This window comes from Pinus tabuliformis, chromosome 6 (assembly GCF_031772625.1).
Source record: "Pinus tabuliformis cultivar Carrire ecotype Pingquan chromosome 6, CPIR1, whole genome shotgun sequence".
Lineage (NCBI taxonomy): Eukaryota > Viridiplantae > Streptophyta > Pinopsida > Pinales > Pinaceae > Pinus > Pinus tabuliformis.
Window position 1 is genome coordinate 1,996,231,789 of NC_142292.1, and position 9,501 is coordinate 1,996,241,289.

Below are 9,501 nucleotides of genomic sequence, written 5' to 3' on the forward strand. Positions count from 1 at the left end.
TTGGTATACCAATACCTAATGGCAACTTATCTTCCTTAAATAGTTTTCACATAGAATTCAATCATTATTGCAAAAGATTATATCCATAAAATGCTCTGTTTGAAGATTGATGTGCATATTTCAATGATGAAAATATTTCTAAGGTTAATGATCCTGTTTAATATGTTTGTGAGACTCCATTCCAAGAAGATATCTACTCGCATCAAGAAGCATCACCCAGTGGTCAAGAAAGTGAAGAAGGAAACAACATTGAGCTGCAGACAAACCCTCAGAGGTCTTACTTTGTCGAATTGTATGATTCTGTTTCTTATGATTCGTATGACTTCGATGGGGAGTCGAATGATGCAAAACCATAATAGTCTCAATTATGGGAAGCTGCACAAAAAGAGGAGGTCCACCAGGAGGTTAACAAAGAGTGTCTAGTTCATGATTCACATTCTTCAAAAGGAGAAAAAGTTTAAGAAGCAAGCAATGAAGTTGATGGAGATTCTCTGATATATGATTCATATGATTCAGAGGAGGATGAGATTGTTACAGATGGTCAGAGGGATCTACTTACAAGCAAGCGGGGAGAAGGCTTCTAGCAACAATTTTTCAAGAGGAGCCCAAAATTGAAGGACCAAGCAGTGTCTGTGGTTCCCTGTTGCAGAAAGATTCATGTTGGGAATCCTCAGTAGATTCTCTAGTCTATGACTCTTACAATTCAGAAAATGAAGATTCTATTGTAGATTTCCAAGAGGGTTGGCCCGTTGACAAATGGGTAGAAAAATATCAGCAACAATATTTTCTTGAAAAACCTAAATTTGAAGAGCTGAATAGTATTTGTGGTTGCCCTAACCAAGATGATGTTGGTCTGCATACTTTTCAAGAATATGAGGCAGTTGCAAGTCTTTCTCGTTAGTTCTATGACCTTGTAGCTGACTACATGATAACATTCTTTTGTCAATAGTAGAGGTTGTTTCTAGAGTATGCATCAAGTTTTTTGTTTGAAGATTTTTCATGGGGCATGCTTGTTTTAATTTTAAAATTTCAGCAGCATGGAGGCATTAGGTCTAGCACCCAAATGCTGACCTGGTACCATTGGAGGGTTGACCTCACTTAGGTGAATTGATTCCCTATACATAAGTAGGAGTTGTATATAAATAAGCTCACTAGCTGAGCATTTAATTTCCAGTTGTTAGAATTTATATTTTTGTATTTCAGTTTGATGAGGAAAGGACTCCCTGCAAATAAAGTTCCATGGAGATTTTCTGGTTTTATAGATTCATTATATTTTTGACTCCATTCCCAATGGTGAAGGCTACTGGTCTGCAGGTTCTCAACACCTTTCCAACAAGGCACTGTCCCTAGTTGGAGCCAATGTTGTCACCTATTGCAAAATGTGTTTTTTTTTGCCCGAAGTACAAAAGAAGAGAAAATTGTGTAGTCATCTTTGAGGCCACATAAGGACTCAAATTCTAAATTGGACCACCTCCATTGGATAGTGCTTGGAAAAATATTTCCAACAGTATGTGGAATTCCAAGAATTGACTTCTAGACTAGAAGATATTTCATGTTGATGTTTAAGGGTTTGGTTACCTTTGAAATGAAGGATAAGCGCATATCGGAGGTCCCACAGTATCAGAGGTCTTGCAAATCGGAGGTCCCGCAATATCGGATATCTCGCAAATCAGAGATCCTGCAAATCGGAGGTCTCATAAATCATAGGTATCGCAATATCATATGTCCCGCAAATCGGAGGTCCTACAAATCGGAGGTCCCGCAAATTAGGGTTCTGCAATATCAGCAGTTGGCGGGTCTAGGCCATATCACAAATTGGCGATTGGCATTTTCAAAATGTCAACCTTAACAAATTTGCGATCAACAAACACCGATAGTGTTAAATCATCGGGATTGTGCCTTGAGTGTTGAAGCATTGGGAAAGAATGGAAATGAATTAACAAAGGATTTTAGCAAAAAACCAGAGCAGGTTCGAGCCTTTTCTCTCTCCTCTAACAGGATGCATGGCAATGTAAGATTGGTAACAATAAGGGACAAATGGTGAACAAATATTGGTTCCTATAAGGGACACATGGTGAATAAAGATTGGTTTCGATATTCCACGTGGCAGTTGAAGTCATCATGATGTGACAATATGGTGGACACGTGGTAGGCAGATTCAACATTTTTAGGGGTCATAAGAGGCCAAAAAAGGGTGACACGCATCACCATTCACAAGGTGCCACATGGCACAGGATGACGTGAGATTGGAAATTGGCGTTTACAGGTTGAGGCATGATGTTGCATCAAAGTAAAACATCTTATTGAAACCCTTTGATTGAGGGGCTCCGATATGAGGGTTGTCATGCGGCCGCGAAGAGTTAAATAACCAAGGGATAGGGCTGAACACAAAGGGATAATCAACAATCGACGATCGATGAAATATCCCATTAGTCCAAGTTAAAACCCCAATTGGAAATCACCGATAAGGGGGATTCGATAAAAGGGTTGTCCCATAGTCAAGAGGGACTTAAAGAACAGGGGTAGAGAACAATTTAAAAAGGAACTATAACCCCCAACACGAGTCTAAACAATTTAGTGCCTTAAGGATGATCACCTGGTCACAGCCCCCGGTCATATGATGAAGAAAGAAGAAAGGGGCTAAATAAAAGGGGCATATGACCACAATTAATTATTGTTTTGTATTGTCTTTTAGAGTAAAAGTCTCGATGAAGAAAAAACTCCGATATAACAATATGGCTATATTACTGGGAATATAACACTCTGATAGTGAAATGCAAGGAGTTATGTGATGGATGAGTTGGCAGTTGTGATTCCGTGATATGACTAAGGCCATTGTAACTAATCAATCCCAGCTCTAAATGGTGGGAATTCAAGTGGTTAAGGTGAAAGTGAAGGGAACTAGCCGAGTAGCATGAGAGGCACACTAAGGCAAAGACTTGGCCTAATCAGGGGCAATCTTAGGAATGACATAGGGATATTTTCCTCTTATCATCATTCAATTTTTTGTTTTTATTTTATTCTATAATTTTTGTGCATTTCAAGAAAGGAATCAAATCCTTTGTAATCATTTTGGGCAGCAGGATATCACATGCTGAGACAGCGAGTCAACCAGACAGCTTGCCTTTGGCTGAGATATTTTGTAACTATTAATTCAAAGCTACCCCTCTCCTTATAAATAGGGGGAAGAAAACTTAATAGAGGTTGTGAAATTCTGCATCCGAGGGGTCCAAATTCTGTCATTCCACTTTTGGTTCTATTTACTTGTTCATGAGGGACTTGAGCTATGTATTGCTAAATGTAATGGACTAGTGAATTGGACTCATTTTGAGGATGAATGAAACTCTTTAATGATTCCAATCAGAGCAATGCGTAATATGTTTTTATCCTTTGTATATCACTTCATCTATGTTCTTTCACCCTATGAAATAATGTAATGAAGCTACCGATTTCAATCTTATTCATAGTTTTATGTTTGTTTCTAAGTACTGAGAAGTACCCACGTAATTACCAATTTACTTTTGTTATTTGATAGCCTACAATACCTATAATGTGCACAAATTTACTAATTGTTATTTGGTGATAAATTTATCCATGATGCATATAGTTTGGGACCTTAATTAACGCTCCACCATTTCTGCCATTTCACCTCTTCAGTCTTCCATACTTCTGCTGGAACATTGTTGCTTAGGATTTTGTCTTGTTTCCAGCCCTATGCATCGAATTCCCTGCTCTCTTTTCTCCTCATCACTTTACTACAACGCCAATATTAAAGTTGCCTATTATTCTATGTCAGCCACCAAAACCAGAGATTTCTCTCTAAGATCAGCCCGATTTACCCCCTGAGAATTTAAATCCATGTATTCGCTTGAGTTTACCTTGATGAAGGACCATTGAACCAAACCACCCTTCATTATCTTTTTCAAACTATGTGACAATTGGAGTGCAATGGAAAGCCCCACTGATAATATTTAAAACCACTCCTCTCTTTAAGATGTCCTAGGCACTGCCCTACAATCAACCTAGAGGTTGTCTCTTGGAAGCTTTCTATATCTCCAGAAGCACTTATGCTACAAATGCTAGAAAAAGCGACAACATCTTTCTGGCGTTGTTGTGAGGGAACGAAGCAAAATATTTTTCCCTGTGTACGAATTTTTTTTACATTCCCTCTGTTAGGTGAGCAAGGGAAGTGTGGGTTGAAGATCTCTTACCTTGGCGACTCCAACGTCTGAGTTTCATTATAAACACCCTAGATACTCCACTATCTGGATCTTGTGGTAAACATCCTAGAGACTCTACTATATATATCTTTATTTGATCATCCTCTGTTATGAAACCATCTCACAAAAAGATAGAAAAGAAATATCAACGCTTTATAAATTAGCCTCTTCAAGGGGGAAACCTCCTTTACATTACACAAATGAACAATTCTTGGATGATACAAATGACAAAACCTCCTTTCTATGTTAGGAGTCTAAGGGGTCACAATATAATCAAAGCCGACATAACAATAATAATATAAGGGCACAAAAATAACAATAGTGGGCTTCTATGGGGTACAATAATAACAATATGGGGACAATAGGGGCACAACAATAATAATAAGGGCTACAATGACAATAGTAATGGGGGAATTGCTAGTATTATAAGGACCTAACATGCCCCTCTTCTTCAAAAAAGTGTTGTCCTCAACGCTTGATTAGTTCTGGATGCTTCTATATAAAATTCTCATCCTCCCATGTGGAATCTTCAACAGGTAAGTTCTTCCACTTGACAAGATACTCCGAAATTGATCGATTTCGTAGTTGTCGAGTTCTTGTTTCTGTGATTGCTTCAGGTTCCAATATGAATTTTCCTTCTTCGTCAAGTTCTGCTAATATTGTTTGAACTGGGAGCTTATCACCAATAACCTTCTTTAAGCATGAAACATGGAAAAATGGGTGCACTTGGGAAGTTGTAGGAAGCTCCAATTTGTATGCCTTAGTACCAATCTTTTGCAACACCTTGTACGAACTATAATACTTTGGTGATAATTTATTATCCTTCTTAGCTTGCTTGAGGGACATTTTTTTATATGGTTGTAGTCGTAGAAATACCTAGTCACCTATATCAAAACTTCTTTCGCTGCGATGTTGAATCGTCTGTTGTTTCATTCTATTCTGTGCCAAAGTTAGGTTATCCTTTAAGAGTAGGAGAACTTCTTGTTGATGCTTGATGTGATCTTCCACTGCTTGAAACTTAGAATTTTCTCTTAAATATGATGTGATGGATGGTGGGTGATATCCATAAAGTGCCATAAATGGGGTCATTTTTGCTGCAGTATGGAAGGAAGTGTTATACCATGATTAAGCCAAAGGCAACCATTTGACCCATTATGTCTATCAGATACAAAGCAACGAAGATATCCTTTCAAAAATTTGTTTACTATCTCAGTTTGCCCATCAGATTTAGGATGATAAAATGAGATATGAGCTAACTGAGTACCAAGACAAGAAAATAATTATGTCCAAAAATTTCCTGTGAAAATGGGATCTCTGTTGCTTACAATAATCTTTGGGTTTCCATGTAGCTTTTGAATTGTTTCCATAAATGCAGTAGAAATTGTATCGGATTTAAATGGATGAGATAATGCACAAAAGTGTGCATACTTGGTAAGCCTGTCAACTACCACCATGATGACACTCTTTCCTTTGGACTTGGGTAAACTTGTTATAAAATCCATGGAAGCCTCCTCCCAACATTGACTTGGATTGGATAAAGGTTGTAATAGACTTGGGGTCTTAATTGTTTCAACTTTATTTTGTTGGCAAACCAAACATTTTGCCACAAACTTTTGAATATTAGATTTAAGGCCATCCCAAAAAAATTCCTTCTTAACCCTGTGGTAAGTTTTTAAAAATCCCGAGTGCCCTCCTAAGGGAGAGGTGTGCAATTTCATAAGAATCTTTTGTTTGAGTTGGGAATTTTGACATAGGTATAAACGATTTTGTACCATAACAAAGCATTTTTCCAGCTAAATGTATCAAATGTACTGGGATCTTGTTGTAACTTTTGAATGAGTTCCCACACTTCTTCGTCATTCTTCCATTCATCCCTTGCTTCGTTTATCCAATCTGGTTGGATAATAGAAATAGCACAAAGCAATGCTTCCACATCCTCATCCTTTCTTGAGAGTGCATCTGCCACAACATTTTGCTTCCTTTTTTTGTATATGATTTCAAAGTCATAACCCAACATCTTTGTGACCCATTTTTGCTGCTCTTCTGAAAATAATATTTGTTCTAAAAAGTATTTAAGGCTATCATGATCTATTTTTACCTTGAAGTGTCTTCCCATTAGGTAGGGTTGCCTTTTCTAAAGTGCATGTAGTATTGCCAACATTTCCTTCTCATAAATAGATTTGTGTAAATACTTTGATTGGATGACTTTCGAAAGCAATGGGTCTTTATTCTTGCATTAAAACAACACCAATTCCATTTCTTGAGGCATCACATTCCACAATAAAGGTTTTTGTGAAATCTAGCGAAGCTAATACCGGTGCTTGGCACATTGCCTCTTTAAGATGTTCAAAGGCCTTCATTGCTCCTGGAGTCCATAAAAATGCATCTTTCTTCAATAATGTTGTTAGAGGTGTTTCTATTCTACCATAATTCTTAACAAACTTGTGATAATACCTTGTCAACCCGAGAAATCCTCAGAGATGCTTTATGGATGTGGGGATTTTCCATTCCTTAATAGCTTTAATTTTGCTAGGGTCTACCTTAACACCTTCATGAGATACAATATGACCCAAATATTCCACCTCTTGTACTCCAAAGAAACATTTGGAGCCTTTTGCATATAATTGTTTCTCCTCCAATATTTTGAGCACCCTGTTAACATGTTGAACATGATCCTTCCAAGACTTTCTATAGATTAGTATATCATCAAAAAATACTAACACAAATTTTCTAAGAAAGGGTTTGAAAATGGAATTCATCAAACCTTGAAATGTAGAAGGTTCATTGGTAAGGCCAAAAGGCATGACCAAAAATTCATAATGACCCTCATGAGTTCTAAATGCTATTTTCGAAATGTCTTCAGTCTTCATTCTGATTTGATGATATCCTGAACAAAGATCCAACTTGGTGAAGTAAATTGATCCATGCAATTCATCCAATAGTTCATCAATGACAGGAATGGGAAATTTATCTTTAATAGTGAGCTTGTTGAGCCCCCTATAATATGGACACATGCACCATAATCCATCCTTCTTGTGCACCAATACTACTGGAGCAGAGAAAGAACTTTGACTAGGTTGAATTATACCAACCATTTCTACAACCATAGGTTCAATTTCACTCTTTTGGGCATAGGGATATCTGTAGGGCCTGATGTTTGGAGGAACACTTCATGGAATCAAATGAATAGCATGATCATGATCAACAATAGGTGGGATACCTTTGGGAGTCTCAAATACCTTGGAATGATTGTCCAAGACTTTTTGGAGATCTGGAGAAATAGATGATTTCGATGTGGGAACATCTAGCGAACATAATTGTGCAATTATGCCTCGTTGTTCTTTCTTTAGAAGCTTTGTCATTCCATTAGAGCTGATTATCTTTCATGGTTTCTTTGTGATACCTCTTAATTCAACTTCCTTTCCTTATGAAGAAAATTTCATGAAAAGTTCTTGAAAATTAAAAGCTATTGTACCCAAGGAGTGTAGCCACTGGACTCCTAGTACAACATCAACACCACCCATTGGAATGGAAATCATTGGGATATTCAATACATATTCTCCCATGGATAGCTTGATATTATGGCACTTTCCAGAGAAATTTATGGTTCCTCCACTTGCAACCATCACTTGACACTCTGGTGCTGGATATAGGAAGCAATTCAATTCCTTGGCTATATTACAATGAATAGAATTATGGGTAATGCTTGAATCAATCAACACTATTACCTTTTTCTTCTTGATATTTCCTTCTATCTTGATAGTTTAAGGAGTGGTAATTTGGCCAATGCATTACAAGATATGGTCAGATTCATTTCTTCTTTCTCTAGGGTTTGTTCCTGGTGTATATCCTCTTCTTTTGACGTTTCTTGTTCCTTTTCTTCCTCCTCTTCACAATCTATGTAAAATAATTTCTTCTCAGCACACTTATGACCTTTAATGTATTTGCTATCACAACTGTAACAAAGCCCTTTTTCTCTTTTTTATTCCAATTGTTGGGGTGTCAACCTTGTAGGTTGTGGAAGGCTAGGGGAAACAACACTTCCATCCTTATAGTTGTGAGTGGTAGGCTTCCTTGTTGCCATAATTTTTCTTTCCATTTTTCTTTCCAACCTGAATGTCTTCTCCAATGAGTCAGGTTCCCAAAGGCGAACCTCATGTTGGATGTTATCCTTTAAAGTCCCTATGAACACATCAATCCTATGCTCATCTAGAATATCTTTTACCCTTATATTCAATTTTTGGAAGTCCTCAATGTGCTCCATCATTGAACCATTTTGTTTGAGGTTTATCAATTGGCTAAAAAAAGTGTTGCTTTTTGTATCATCATAATGTGCTATCATTTATTCCGTAAAAAGTGCCCAAGTGACAATTTTTTTACGAGAGAAAAGCCATCGATACCATACAAAATGATTTGGTTCCAAATATAAAGTAGAAATGTGTACCTTTTGTGTGTTTTTCACATTATAGAGATCAAAATATTGCACCATCTATAATATCCATGTTACGAGATCCTTGCCATCAAACTTCCTCATATTGATCTTTGGAGCATGGCGGGTCTTCAATCCAACGTTAGAGTCTATGAAATCATGATTAACATTTATTTTGTTCTCATCATGAGTTTCCTTTACTACCCTTTCACCATTAGTAAGCATTTCTTGTAGAAACTTAGTCAAATCTATCTTCAAATCTTCCATCTTAGCGTCAATTCCATTTATCTTAGCTTTCATGCCATCCATATTAGCTTACACGCCATCCATCTTAACTTGCATGCCATTCATATTAACTTCCACGCCATTCATATTAGCTCCCTCGCCATTCATCTTAGCTTCCATGCCTTTTTAAACCATCAATCGTAGCTTCTGTTACCTTTTGTGAGAGTGAAATTTGTTGCACTTGGTCTTGTAATTTTGATATATCATGTTGCATTTCTTCCTCTTCTTCATGAGTCATGCTGGAGATTTCTGGTTGCTTACTAGGTGTTCCATTTTCTTTCTTTGAGGCGTCAATTAATGATAATTATGCTTCACTATGCCCTTTTAACTACAAACTAATTTTTCAACCCAAACTTATGCAAGATTTTAAAAAGACTACACACCTTTTTTCTCTTTGTAGAAGCTAAATATTCAATATGTTGTATCTCTGTAATTACGGATCTTCAAGGTATGAAATTGATTCCTATGGTAGCCCTCTGAGTCCTCTTTCCAATGCCACTAGTCTGGTCAAAACTGGATTCTCCAAGAAAGGTTTATGACCAATCTCCCAAGATTACCTGATTATAT